At 42.2% G+C, this 15,311-nt stretch overlaps 1 protein-coding gene across 1 annotated transcript in view; it reads right to left on the reverse strand.

The window, feature by feature from the left end:
- The window catches only part of GRIK3 (glutamate ionotropic receptor kainate type subunit 3), a 792,036-nt gene that overhangs the window by 380,839 nt on the left and 395,886 nt on the right, over nt 1-15,311 (reverse strand). The window lies entirely within an intron of this gene.

A 15,311-nucleotide genomic window follows, 5' to 3' on the forward strand; every position in this document is an offset into this window, starting at 1 on the left:
GCTCTATATTATGAGTCCCAAGAGTGACAGTCCAAGAACAGCAAAAACAAAAAGAATTCTTTCAATGCCCAAACAAATTTTTTCAAATCGCATCACACAGTTGCTCGAAAAAACGCATAAAGTCTCTTCAAGTAAAAAGGGTAGACCAAAGTGACTAGTGCAGAAAGGTTAGGAACAATCTTCTCCGGTGCGCCACTCAGTGTCAGAGAAATAGGCCTCATGGCAGCACCTCCCTGCGCACACTTTTTACTTTACTTTTACTTTTTTATATCCTAAACAGGGCGAACATTCCCCCAGCACAGCAGGAGCAGAGCCCAAGGAAAGCTGCACAGTGGCTTATACTGTGACTGCTCGGCTAACCCTTTCAGGGTTCTCTGTCTGGTGAGCGCAATTATTTCTCTGACACTGAGTGGCGCACCGGAGAAGATTGTTCCTAACCTTTCTGCACTAGTCACTTTGGTCTACCCTTTTTACTTGAAGAGACTTTATGCGTTTTTTCGAGCAACTGTGTGATGCGATTTGAAAAAATTTGTTTGGGCATTGAAAGAATTCTTTTTGTTTTTGCTGTTCTTGGACTGTCACTCTTGGGACTCATAATATAGAGCACAGTTTACAGACCACTAATATAGTGACTTGTGGTTTGCATATGATCTCTCTCACTTAGCATATATGGTTTATTTATTTACATTTTTATGAAATATTTTCACTATTCTTTGGTTATAACACATGTGTACTTTTTGAGTTGCATGCCAACAGGAAAAAATTGTCTTTTCTACACAACACGCATTTATAAGAAGTATATATATAATATTTGGTAGGTACCACCTATAAGGTGGTCCTCAGGAGACCACACATTTCACATCAATTCACAACATTTATTTATATTATTTTCCGGGGCAATAAACAGGGCCATCTATTTATTACACTGATTAGATCTTTACACACCTTTTTGACACCAGGATATTTGTTAGAAAAGGTTTTAGCGCCACAGCTTAATTCATACTTTAGTTAATTTACTTTGATCTTAAAAACTTCAGGATAATGGTGTTGTGGTAACTTGCCCAAATAAAATAAAAAAAAGCATGATAATATTATTCTTGATATCACTAGAAAAAAAAGCCTTTGAAAATGAGTTTCCAATAACTCCATCATTATCACCAGCAAAGCAGCTTCATTATGATCCCATTAAAGAAGAAGAGAATTGCGCACTGCATTTGGAGATTTCATAATTTGCCACGTCACGAATGTTAGTTTTCCATTACATTCGCTAATTTACAAGACCGAACACTTCTGCTTCTGAGCATGCATGTTTGTACTTTGGACTTTTGTCTAATGGACTTGTGTACACACGATCGGAAAATCCGACAACATACATTTGTTGGCGGAAAATTTGAAGACATGCTAGCCAACATTTGTTGGCGGAAAGTCTGACAACAATTGTCCGATGGAGCATACACAGGGTCGGATTTTCCACCAAAAGCCTGACATCCAACATTTCCAGTTGGAAAATAAGAATGTGTGCATGGGGCTTTAGGCTACTTTTACACTGAGAGCGCTTTCAGGCATTTTAGAGCTAAAAATAGTGCCTGAAAAGCACCTCTCAAGCCACCCAAGTGTGAAAGTCTGAGTGCTTACACACTGGGGTGGGGCACTTGCAGGACTGGAAAAAAGTCCTGCAAGCAGCATTTTTGTGGCGGTGCGGGAGTGGTGCTAAACCACCCCTGCCATTGAAATCAATGGGCAGCAATTCTGAAGCTCCTGCAAAGCTCTTCTGTGACGTTCGGGCATTTTTAACCATTTCTACAGCCGGATACTTTGATAGACAGAACACCTGTCCAATTCCGGGATGTGTGACATGTATCACAGTACCCCGGGCCAAGAGGCGGGGCTGTATGTGACGGCAAGCGATCGGAACACTCGGCAATTCAAATGAAAGCTGTTACAGTGATGTTCCGATGATCTGCCCAAAAATCCACTTCCACTCCTATCTCTTCCCCTGCACAAGCAGGCTGCATTATTGCACACGGGTAGGCTGCATTGTTAGGCACAGGTAGGCTGCATTGTTGGACATAGGTAGGCTGTATTGTCGGGCACGGGTGAAGTGGCATTGATGGACACAGGTAGGTTGCATTGTTGGGCACAGATGAAGAGGTATTGATGGGCATAGGTAGGCTGCATTGTTGAGCACAGGTGAAGTGGCATTGATGGACACAAGTAGGCTGCATTGTTGGGCACAGGCGAAGCAGCACTAATGGACACAGGTAGGCTTCATTGTTGAGCACAGGTGAAGCGGCATTGATAGACACAAGTTGGTTGCATTGCTGGGCGCAGGTAGGCTGCATTTTTTGGTACAAGTGAAGCAGGGTTGATGGACACTGATAGGCTGCATTGTTGGGCACAGGTGAAGCGGCATTGATGGACAATAGTATGTTGCATTGTTGGGCACAGGTAGGCTGCATTGTTGTGCACAGGTGAAGTGGCATTGATGGACACAGGTAGGTTGCATTGTTGGGCACAGGTGAAGTGGCATTGATGGGCACAGCTAGGCTACATTGTTGGGCACAGGTGAAGTGGCATTGATGGACACAGGTAGGCTGCATTGTTGGGCACTAGTGAAGCGGCATTGATGGACACAGATAGGTTGCATTGTTGGGCACAGATAGGCTGCACTGTTGGGCACAGATGAAATGGCATTGATGGACACAGGTAGGTTTCAATATTGGGTACAGGTGAAGTGGCATTGATGGGCACAGCTAGGCTGCATTGTTGTGCACAGGTGAAGTGGCATTGATGGACACAGGTAGGCTGCATTGTTGGGCACAAGTGAAGCGGCATTGATGGACACAGATAGGTTGCATTGTTGGGCACAGATAGGCTGCACTGTTGGGCACAGATGAAATGGCATTGATGGACACAGGTAGGTTGCAATATTGGGTACAGGTGAAGAGGCATTGATGGGCACAGCTAGGCTGCATTGTTGTGCACAGGTGAAGTGGCATTGATGGACACAGGTAGGCTGCATTGTTGGGCACAAGTGAAGCGACATTGATGGACACAGATAGGTTGCATTGTTGGGCACAGATAGGCTGCACTGTTGGGCACAGATGAAATGGCATTGATGGACACAGGTAGGTTGCAATATTGGGTACAGGTGAAGAGGCATTGATGGGCACAGCTAGGCTGCATTGTTGTGCACAGGTGAAGTGGCATTGATGGACACAGGTAGGCTGCATTGTTGGGCACAAGTGAAGCGGCATTGATGGACACAGATAGGCTGCATTGTTGGGCACAGGTGAAAGGGCATTGATGCACACAGGTAGGTTGAATTGTTTGGCACAGGTAGGCTGCATTGTTGTGTACAGGTGACGTGGCATTGATGGACACAGGTAGGTTGCATTTTTGGGCAAAGGTGAAGAGGCATTGATGGGCACAGGTAGGCGGCATTGTTTGGCACAAGTGAAGCAGCTTTTATGGACACATGTAGGTTGCATTGTTGCTATATTGTTGGGCATAGGTAGGCTGAATTGTTGGGCACAGGTGAAGTGGCTTGATGGACACATGTAGGTTGCATTGTTGGGCACAGGTAGGTTGCATTCTTGGGGAGAGATGAAGCGGCATGGATGGCACAGGTAGGCTATATTGTTGGGCACAGGTGAAGCAGCATCGGTGGGCATAGGTAGGCTGCATTGTTGGGCACAGGTGAAGAGACATTGATGGGCATAGGTAGGCCTCATTGTTGGGCACAGGTGAGGCTGCACTGATGGGCACTGAGAAAGGTGTTATTATTTATTTTTGTAACTTAATTCTGCATAAAACATTTAAGTGTAATTTCATGAGATAATTTATGATAGTGTGTTTAGGGGCAGAATTAGGGGCGCGGCAGGGTAGGGGTTGGCTGGGGCAACTGGTGGTGAGTAACTCTTAAGGCCTGGCTAGTAGCTCAGGACTTGAAATTTTGAGCCCTGGCCTATATGCCTTTAAGATAATTTAGGTTGAATGTTCTTTTGGCTATTTTTTTCTTAGGATTGAATGTTCGGGAACATTAAATTTGACTGGCAAAGGGTAACAAATAGAAATTGACATTTTACAAATATTATTATGTTTGCATAAATGAAGAGGCATTGTTTTATATTTTTTTATTTACACATAGACCCCTTAGTGTCCCACTATAATCTCCTTATCATGATACTTTAAAACGATTGTTCTCCTGTTAAAACCTTATTTTTTCTCACAAAATGACCAGCCCTTCCTGCAACTAATTGGCCTTGACTTAAAAAAAATGGGTGAATCGACCACTATACAGGTTTGGATGAGTTGCAGCACTCAAAATGAATACACTACTATAAGTATATACTGTATGTAATATATTTCTTTCAGACAATTGCTATTGTGAAACCCCAAGTTCAAATGTAATTCTCTTCAATCTCATGTGTCCAAATTCTTATTGTCCTCCTTGAAACCAAGGATTATTTTCCAACAACTAATGAAACCAACATACGCTTGAGGAACTGACCTCCCCAATACCAAAAATCACCACTAGACTTGTATTCTTAGCCAGGTCATTCACTAAAATTACCACTCAGGTCAGAAAGACTGGTTCTCCCTGGAAGGCAAAGTCATTGGTATTGATGTGGATAATTTTTATCATGCCATCCACTGATCAACTCAATGTTACTCCCCTTTCCACATATACAGGTATCTTTAACCCTGCTCATCTCTTCCACCTCCAACCTCTTAACCCTAATAATATACCATCCAGATCTGCCACCAGGAAACCAAAAAAAGTTACTCCCTTGGGGCCTCCAAGTGCAACTTCAAGCTCAGCACCTTGTTTCGAAAGCCTAATACACACGGGTCGAATGTTGGGGGGTATCAGTCGATTTATAAGAAACCAGCTGACATTCGACCTGTGGTCCAACAGAAGCCAGCTGTTTATGTCGAAGGCCTGTCGATTGGCTCCCGATCAGCACTCTCAGTCAATGGCTGAGAATGCTGACCAGAGTCTTCTGAGGGGTGGGGGGTGTTGACAGTCCCCCCGTCAGAACACAATAGCACAGCAGAGAAGATTGATGTACTAACATTGCATAGTTAGTACAGGGGCTCCCCCTGAGCTGTCAGGTTTTTTCTGTTCAGCCCTGCTGGGTTAAACATAAAAAAATCTAGTAGTGTGTACCAGGCTTAAAAGGATTGTAAAAGCAGACGTTTTTTTTTTATCGTATTATATGCATTAAGATAAAAAGCCTTCTGTGTGCAGCAGCCCCCCCCCCCAGCCCCCCTAATACTTACCTGAGCCCCATCCCTATCCTGCGATGTCCACGAGTCCCTCATCCATTCGGGGTTCTCCCTCCTCCTGATTGGCTGAGACACAGCAGCGGCCCCATTGGTTCCCAATGCAGTCAATCAAACTCAGTTAGCCAATCAGGAGAGAGAGGGATAGGACCACAGCTCTGTGTCTGAATGGATAAACAGAGATGCAGCTTATGGGGGCACTCAACAGGAGGGAGGGACCAGTAGCCCCAGCCAGGGACCCAAGAAGAGGATTGAGCTGCTCTGTGCAAAACCAACTGCACAGAGCAGGTAAGTATAATATGTTTATTATTTTAATAGAAAAAAAAAAAACAAGACTTTACAATCACTTTAAGGGTAAATTTGTTCACCCATGTTCATTACCAATAAAAGACATGCAGCTTAAATGCAAATCAAATATTTCTTACCCAACCAGAAGCAAAATAATCTCATTATAAAACCAATTAAACTCTTTAAGAAACTCTGCACAAAGGAAAAATCAATCACATTTTCTATTTTTTTATTTTAAAGAAAAAAACGATTATTTCCAGTGAGTCAGCCTCAGTCATATTTCCTCAATATGAAGGAGCAATTGTTAGGCTGAAAATTTACTGGGATAAGGAGAAACTATCATCCATATCTGCTGGGAATGCAAGCAAATAAACCCATTTTGGGACTCTATACCGTAAACGATTAGCAAAATCCCAGGCCCTGGCATTCAACTAATTTCAGGACTAAGTATTCTACACTTCAGTGCTCAACCTGCACTTGACTATAATCAATCTCTATTTTTACACTTAATAAGCACTAGTAAGATACTCATCCTATTCTACTGGAAATCTCAAACTCCACTTTACTAGTATGGTTAAACAAAATAATTTAATTTATAAGACAAAAGAAGCCATAGACTTAGCTCAAGATACATTTGCTGATTTCTTATCTGCATGGTCAACATGGGCAGTTTTCCTATGTTCAGATGAATACAAATACATAAAAAAATACTAATAGTATCTTTACAGCCTTTCTACCTCAACTCTCTGAACCAGAATTTACAGTTAAACACCAACCCCTATTGGAGTCATTGGGGGTCATTTACTAAGGGCAAATAGACTGTGTACTTTGCAAATGCAGTTGCTCCAGAGCTTAGGAAACTAAATGAAGCTTCACTTTGCAAAGAATACCCAGTCACATGCAAGGAAAAAAAACACATTTTATTCTTGTACATGATTGGATGATAGAATTCAGCAGACCTTCCACTCATTTACTAAGCTGGAGCAATTACATTTGCAAAACTCATAGTCTATTTGCCTTTAGTAAATATACCACCTACAATGTACCCACTCACCCCAGAATCTTCTCAGCCCATACTCCTGTTTCTACCTACCTGTTACTTCCTTCCTTATCCCATTTCTTTCCTAATGCTGTGTCCCATCTTCTCCTCCTGCCTTTCTCATGATTTAGAATTCCTTAGCACTTCTCAACACCACTGCCTATTACTAGACAGTTACCTTGTATGACTTACACCTGTTCAATAACAGAGTACAGAACTTTATACTTCATGACTAGGGATGGGCTGAACCCCCAACCCCCCTCCCCCCCATTCGGTTTGCATCAGAACATGCGAACAGGAAAAAATGTATTTCGAACACGCAAACACCATTAAAGTCTATGGGACACGAACATGAAAAATCAAAAGTGCTAATTTTAAAGGCTTATATGCATGGTATTGTCATAAAAAGTGTTTGGGGACCTGGGTCCTGCCCCAGGGGACATGTATCAATGCAAAAAAAAGTTTTAAAAACATCAGTTTTTTCGGGAGCAGTGATTTTAATAATGCTTAAAGTGAAAAAAATAAGTGTTATATTCCTTTACATTTCGTACCTGGGGGGTGTCTATAGTATGCCTGTAAAGTGGCGCATAATCCATACTAGACCCTTATCTGAGCATGCAAACTGGCAGGCTGCAGGAAAAGAGGGGGAACAAGAGAGTGCCCCTCTCCTGAACCGTACCAGGCCACATGCCCTCAACATTGGGAGGGTGCTTTGGGGTTGCCCCCAAAGCACCTTGTCCCCATGCTGATGGAGAGAAGGGCCTCATCCCCACAACCCTTGCCCGGTGGTTGTGGGGGTATGCAGGTGGGGGGCTTATCGGAATCTGGAAGCTCCCTTTAACAAAGGGACCCCCAGATCTTGCCCCCTGTGTGAATTGGTAATGGGGTGTACCCCTACCATTTCACAAAAAAGTGTCAAACATTGTAAAAAAGACAAGAGACGGTTTTTGACAATTCCTTTATTAACTTCCTCTTCTTTCCTTGCTTCTTCTTCCATCTCCTTTCTTCTGGTCTTCCTTCGGTGTTCTTCTTCCTTCATCTTCTTCTTCCCCCACTTCTTCCTCTATCTTCCTCTGGTCTTCTCGTCTGGCATCTTCCTCTGGCTTCTTCTTCTCCGCTTCATCCTCCGCACGATACGGAGACCCCACCCCCTCTGACAACATGAGGAAAGCCATAAGGAAGCCCCCATGCATCAGAGGGGGTGGGGTCACCGTCCTCCATTATATAAGAACTGTCAGTTGAACAGAAGCGTCACGCAGCTGAAGACTCCAGCTGAGGTGAATCGCGGGGAGGACGAAGCGGAGAAGAACAACCCAGAGGAAGATGCCGGACAAGAAGACTGGAGGAAGATAGAGGAAGAAGCGGAGGAAGAAGAAGATGTAGGAAGAAGAAGAACACTGAAGGAAGACCAGAAGAAAGAAGATGGAAGAAGAAGCGGGGACAGAAGAAGAAATTAATAAAGGAATTGTCAAAAACCGTCTCTTGTCTTTTTTAACATTATTGACACTTTTTTTGTGAAATGGTAGGGGTACAATTACCAATTCACATGGGGGGCGGGATCTGGGGGTTCCCTTGTTAAAGGGGGCTTCCATATGCCGATAAGCCCCCTGCCCGCAGACCCCCACAACCACTGGGCAAGGGTTGTGGTGATGAGGCCCTTCTCCCCATCAACTTGGAGACAAGGTGCTTTGGGGGGGCTAGCCCAAAGCACCCTCCCAATGTTGCTTGCATGTGGCCTGGTACGGTTCAGGAGGGGGAGCGCTCTCTCGTCCCCCTCTTTTCCTGTGGCCTGCCAGATTGCGTGCTCGGATAAGGTTCTGGTTTGGATTTTTTTTTTTAGCACGGGGTTCCCCTTAAAATCCATACCAGACCTGAAGGGCCTGGTATGTAATTTGGGGGGACCTCCATGCGTTTTTTTTTTTTTTTCATTTTGGCTCGGAGTTCCCCTGTGGGGAAATCCAATGCCGTTTTTATTAATGAACTTTTATGTGTATTGCTGGACCAACAATTCATTATAGCCGCAAGTAGTTTTAAATGACTTTTTTTTCCCTTTAGAAATGTAAATTAGCTGTCAGACTGTTCTAAACACGGGAAACACGGGCCACTTTACAGGCATACTATAGACACCCCCCTACGAAATTTAAAGGAATATTACACTTTTATTGTTTCACTTTAAGCATTATTAAAATCACTGCACCCAAAAAAAGTCAGTTTTTAAAATTTTTTTTGCATTGATACATGTCCCCTGGGGCAGGACCCAGGTTCCTAAACACTTTTTATGATAATAAATTGCATATTAACCTTTAAAATTAGCACTTTTGATTTCTCCCATAGACTTTTAAAGGGTTTTCGAATTTGCAAACACCCCAAACTGTTCGCTATTCGGTGAACGGGTAAAAAGCCAATGTTCAACCCGAACATAAAGCCCATCCTTATTCATGACCTTCTGTTGTGTTCTAGGAACCTTCACCTTGTTCCACAATTCAAGAGTAGGCCTGCCAAGCTCAGCTCTAGAGCCTCGTCTAAGATTAGACTGGGGTTGCCTCTCCTTCGGGATAAACATTTTCCCATTCTATACCTGTATTGTTTGATTTTATATATGATTGTTTAAAAAAAAAAAACACTACCTTCACCATTGTTCAGTTTATTTGTTTTCTTTTTTCTCATTAATAAATATTGCAAAAGAAAAAAGAATGGAGTTTAAAAAAAGACTTTATCTTCCATTATTACAAGGGAAATATCAAATCCTTGTCACCATCAATTGTAGTTAATGTGAATGTACTCATTTTTTAAATCCTGCATGAAATAATTCACTTTTGTCACACCTATCACTACAATATTTGTTCTGCAATCCCTGGGTGGTTTGAAGCCTCTGTTGCTCCTTTACAGGAATGTGTATATGCATAGCCAGAAGTGGTGGATCTAGAGGGAATATGCCCTGAAACTGATGGCTTAGTGAAATATGGAAGGTTTATTCTCACAGAAGGTTTACCATCACATTCATGACATTATTTTTCTTTTAATCAGTGGGGATGTAGCAAAGCAAAAGAATGGTTGTTAATGTTTAGCTAAGGTTACTAGTATAAAAAAGACTCCTGTTGAAAGGCCTGTCAATTAAAGAGCTTTGTTAAGTGCATTTTTATTTAATAAGCCCTGTATAAAGCGCTGATATATACAGTATGTGATCTACTGACAGAACCGTGAAAGAAAACAATCCTTTGTAGAGTTGACTGTTTTCTTGTTAAATCTGTTAAGTGTTAAATGCATTCAGTGTTAAATGCAGCTGAATTGTAAACTGCCATCTCAAGTGAATTGTCAGTTTAGACTACAAAGCTGAAGATTAAATATTTCTCTAACTCCATTCATCATCTGTCATTTCATTTACTGCTCCTTACAAAATTCTAATTTGCTGCTCAACCAGCTAGCTAGGCCTACTTCACATGGGAGATGGAATATATATGATTATATGCATTTATAGGACATTTCTAAATGCTTATAAATGCAGGTACAGTAATGATTTTAATTTGTATAATTCACACTTTGCATTTGCTTGCATTCAGGTGCATGTATTTTATTTGCATTTGGAAAAATAGAGATCTGTGGATCCACGGACAGTTAAAATACTGTGATTGCAAGTAAATGCTTTAAACACATGAAACCCCCTCTTACTTTCTAATTCTCCTTTGGCAAAAAGAAAACCTCTAAGTTAAAAACAAACACTATCCTTTCAATATCAATTTCTCCTGTGTTTAACCTCTTCCTGCCTATGCTATAGCCAAAAGACGGATATAGCTCAGGCTCACAATGCTGGGATGGCATCTATGGATATCCTCCTGTGATCACGCTTCACATGCCCCCCCTGTGGCACACATCGGCAATGATCTGTGATCAGTGTGTCCTTCTAAAACAGCTAATCGCAGGTCAGGGTAAAGAGCCAATCACAGCGGCTCTTTATCATGTTACCATGTGTCCAATCACTGCTGATCACAGGGTAAACAGTATTTGCCCCTTATCGTCAGCCCTCATCTTACGCTGACAGCACGAGAGGGGAGGAGAGCACTGATCACCAGTGTGCTGATTATCAGTGCAGCCCCAACAGTGCCCACAAGTGCTGCCAATCAATGTCCTTCAGTGCTGCTAATCAGTGCCCATCAGTGATGCCTGTCAGTGCTCATTAGTGCTGCCTGTCAGTGCCCAATAGTGATGCCTGTCAGTGCCCATCAGTGATGCCTATCAGTGCCCATCAGTGCCACCTATCAGAGCCCATCAGTGCTACTCTATCAGTGTTACCTATCAGTGCCCATCAGTTCAGCCTATCTTTGCAGCCTCATTAGCGCACATCAGGGAAGGAGAAAAAATACTTATTTAGAAAACTTTATAACAGAAACTAACAAACACATTTTTATTTTTTTTGTTTATTTAGCAAAACATTAAAAACACAGTGGTGGTTAAATACCACCAAAAGAAAGCTCTATCTGTGTCAAAAAAAGCTAACAATTTTGTTTGGGTACAGTGTTGTATGATCGCACAATTGTAATTCAGCGCTGAAATCTGAAAATTGGTCTGGGCAAGGAGGGAATGAAAGTGCCCAATAGACAAGTAGTTAAATAAAGCAAACACAGGGGGTTCTTGAGGGCATGCAACCATATTAAGGCCTCTGTCGATTTGCTTCTGTTCACTGTAGATGGGTTTTGTTTCCCAATATATGTCTAAGGGAATGAAAATTACACTTTTTATACAGGTCAAATGCAGTTCAGAAGGATGTCAACTGCAGCTCAAATGCACCTGTCAAAAGATTCCAATTGAACTAAAAGCATCTCAGACTGATGTCAAACTTATGCCATAGTCATAAGCCCAAAGACCATCTGCATGGGCTATTAGTTTACCAATGCATTCCAATAACAGGTATATTATTCAAGACAGATTATATAACAAACCAGAAAGAAATATTTGACCATGTTTTACAAAATGTATTAAACCGGCACAAATGCCATCACATTTTAACTTTCTGATGCCAGACATTGTGGATAGCATCAACTGGTGACAATTTGAAGACTTAAGAAAAGTAAGGATGAATAGGTTTTTGGATCATTTGTCATGTAAAGGGAAAAGCCAAGTATAGGTTTTGTCACCTTCAACCCAGTCCTTTTTCCTGGGTAATCTTGCATTTTTCATCATGCAGAGTTTCTCTATATGGCAGCCTTGTCTTAAATGTATTGTTTGGATGAAAACTGTCTTGCTTAAAGCGGAGCTCCACCCTAAAGTGGAACTTCCACTCATTGAAACCCCCCTCCCCGGCGCCACAATTGGCACCTTTCAGGGGTGAGGGGGGTGCAGATACCTGTACAGTCCAGGTATTTGCACCCACTTACGGGATAGATATCCTCAGAATCTTCAGATATTTACGCCACTTCCTGCGGGTCCCCCACTGTCTGCTGGGAAACATGCGGATCCCAGAGACAGAGGGGACCATCCTTATTGCGCAGCGCGACTCGCGCATGCGCAGTAGGGAACCGGGAAGTGAAGCCTCAAGGCTCCACTTCCTGATTCCCATACCCAAGATGGCGGTGGCAGCACTCGAGAACCGATCGAAAGATCGGCTTCGGGTGCCGACATCACGGGCACGCTGGGTGGGTAAGTGTCCTTATTTTAAAAGTCAGCAGCTGTAGTATTTGTAGATGCTGACTTAAAAAAAAAAAAACGGCGGAACTCCCGTTTTAACAGTTTATAGGAAAAGTTGGTAAATTATTTTCTATTTTAAATTGTATGAAATTTTGACTCTGTGCAACCCCTAAATGAAGCGTTTTCAGAGGGGAGACATACCTAGTATGTATGATAGGTAGAGAAAATACTGTGATGCACAATCCCAGCAGTAACACTTTACAATAAGGTATACGCAGCCTACACATATAATTTACTAAGGTCCGTTAAGGGCAATTTCAGTCAGAGGAAAAGAAAGATCAATTTTTATCGGTTTAGAGCTGGCCACAATGAGAACTGAGTTCATAAATTGCCTGAAAACTGTCCAGACAAGTAGGTAATAACCAAACCATTGAGCACATCTTCGTTGTATACAAGGCACAAAAGTAAATCAGTAAGGATAACAGCGTGACCAATTTTTGACCTACAACACAAATCAGCTGCAGCTTTTCTCTTGAACCCAAGAAAGAAAACTCATGTTAAATTCTTGAAAAATATTTTCTCACAGAAGAAGAAAGTTAAGTCACATATAATTATATTTTAAGGTGCCGTGGAAATCCATCAAAGTAGGTTAGCGCTGGACAAATTTCAGAAGCCGGGTAGCAATTTGCTTAAAAAATGACATCTGGCACAACAAATCTTGGAGCTTTTTCTCATGTTGGCAAAGCAAATACTTGTTGCTTGTTTCCTTGAAAGTGTCTGCTGTTTCGTAACTAAACAGAACTGACTGCTTCCTTAATTCAATTTTAACTTACAGTACCATCAGGATATTGTGTTTATTTCTGAGAGACATGATTATTATGGCTAATAATTTGAAAAATGATTGCATGTTTTGCTTGTGGATCTTGCAAACCTTTCAAACCACATAACTGATCTATAGCATAGCATTAATATTTCAATAGGTCACCATACATAAACCCAGTTTTCCTTTGTTACCCTACCCCCTTGCTGTGGCCTATCACAAAATAAACTAATATCTCCTTAATACTTTGTAATAGCTGTAGTTGAAGCAGGCACCCTACAAGTGTCATGGGCCCACTGCTTCTCCAGTACATCTGGTTCTAAGCTGTAGCAAAGACTGTTGCAAGGACTGAGACTTTTCTAAAGCAGAGGAACTGACTGACTTTTTTCAGTATAGATCCCCCAATTCCTCTTCCTCATCATGGCCCAAGCACAGAGATGTCAGAGAACCGGTGACCCAGTGGGAGCTTGTTTCGGCTAAGGGATCGGCAATAAAATGTTATTTGTTTTTTGAAGGTAAAAAGCAGTAGGAGGGGGGTAAATGTATGGCCTAGAAATAGCAGCACTTTCATACTTTTGTTCACAACTTCAAACAAAATGAGTACTGATTTTCTATGTGAAAATGTGAAATAAGAAATGAAAATGGAATAAAAGTTTAAGATTTTTTACAATGCTTCAGATGTTAATAAAAACACTGTAAAATGGGGATAGTCAAAGATAGCATATTCTAAAGCAAGGTAGGCAAACTTTCAAAGGTTGACATCTACCTGGATAACACAGAGGAAATCAGAGAACCTGGGAGGGATGGGGGCAGCGCCCTTTAAAATAAATGCATAACGATAAAGCCCACAATAAAAACACTGCATGAAGAACACATAGTGTGTCACAGTGCTGTCCTCTGCCCCTTCACATCACTCCCCCTCTGTCTACCTACACTGTCCTCTGCTCCTTCATAACAGTGTTATCTGTCCTCTTCAAATCACCCCTACACCCCCACTGTAGTGTCCTCTGCCACTCTGCACCCCATAGCAGTGTCCTCTGCCCCCCTACATTAATGTCCTGTGCCCCCCTCCACCAAAGCAGTGTCCTATGGCCCCCATAGAAGTTTCCTCTGCCCACCACAGTAGTGTCCACTGTCCCTCCAGCAGTGTCCTTTGCCCCTTCACATCATCCCTCAACACAAACACACAGAAGTGTGTAGGTAGCATTCTCCTACCTTACAAATAGTTTACAGGAGAGCGGAAAGCGGGAGACAGCAAAGCACTGGATGGGTGTGGGAGCAGAAGCTGTTGGAGGTAACTTTTTATATTAACAAGCTAGTGATTGGTTGCTAGGACATTCTTAGAATCCTAAAAAAACAATCACCTGCTGGTTAACTTAAAAGGTTAACTGAGACAACTCCTGCTCCAGCTCTTCGTCCAGTACTGTGCTGCCTCCACTCTGCTGTACATTGGTTGTAATGTAGGAGAGTGCTATTTACACATTGCTGTGCGTTTGTGTCGGGGGAATGCTTTGCAGTGAAGATGAGAGTGATGGAGGTGAAGGGAGAGGAGCGGTAAGCAGGAACATTTTTGCAATTTGCATGTCGGCTACCTGTGGTCAACAGGTTGCTGACCTCTGTGCTAAAGGATTATCTTTGTATTGGATTAATAAGTAATAATAAGGTGAAGAAGGCAGAAACTGGATATCCAAACTACCAACTTCTTAGTTACAGTTTATCAAAAGCCACTTTTGGCAGCCTAAATGGGTCTCTCTTGTGATGAAGCACAGTCATTTCTGCCAATCCAAAACCAATGGGCGGGGCGAGGTGCGACCAGCTGCTGATTGATGAGCCCAGCTTTTGAGTGGCAATGATAAATATCTTCTGCATTATCTTCTCATCCCACTGTAGCAGTGCTATATATGGGTGTCTCCTATGACATTCTAATTCCAGTTTACTAAAGCAATATTGGTTCTGTTCTATATTCAGTATGCTTACTATTATGGCTAAAGCTGGCCATAAAAGGTTTGAATTGGGGCCAGTTTAGTAGGACCAGCTGAGTTCCAAAACATGTATGGTCAGGTTGATTTTGGATTTCTCATGCAATTATTGCCAGTGGTAATAGCTACTAGCAATAATCACTGTGTGTTTTCCCAGTAGCAGGAACAGCTGCCTACCCTATCCCCACCACCCACCAAAAGAACACAATAATAACTCCGCCGGAAATTCCCCCATAAACACTGACTGTGGTTGCAGAAAATAAAATTACATTAT

Source organism: Lithobates pipiens, unplaced genomic scaffold (genome assembly GCF_037356315.1).
Source record: "Lithobates pipiens isolate NorthernLeopardFrog02 unplaced genomic scaffold, aLitPip1_a1.2 Scaffold_16, whole genome shotgun sequence".
NCBI classification, from domain to species: domain Eukaryota; kingdom Metazoa; phylum Chordata; class Amphibia; order Anura; family Ranidae; genus Lithobates; species Lithobates pipiens.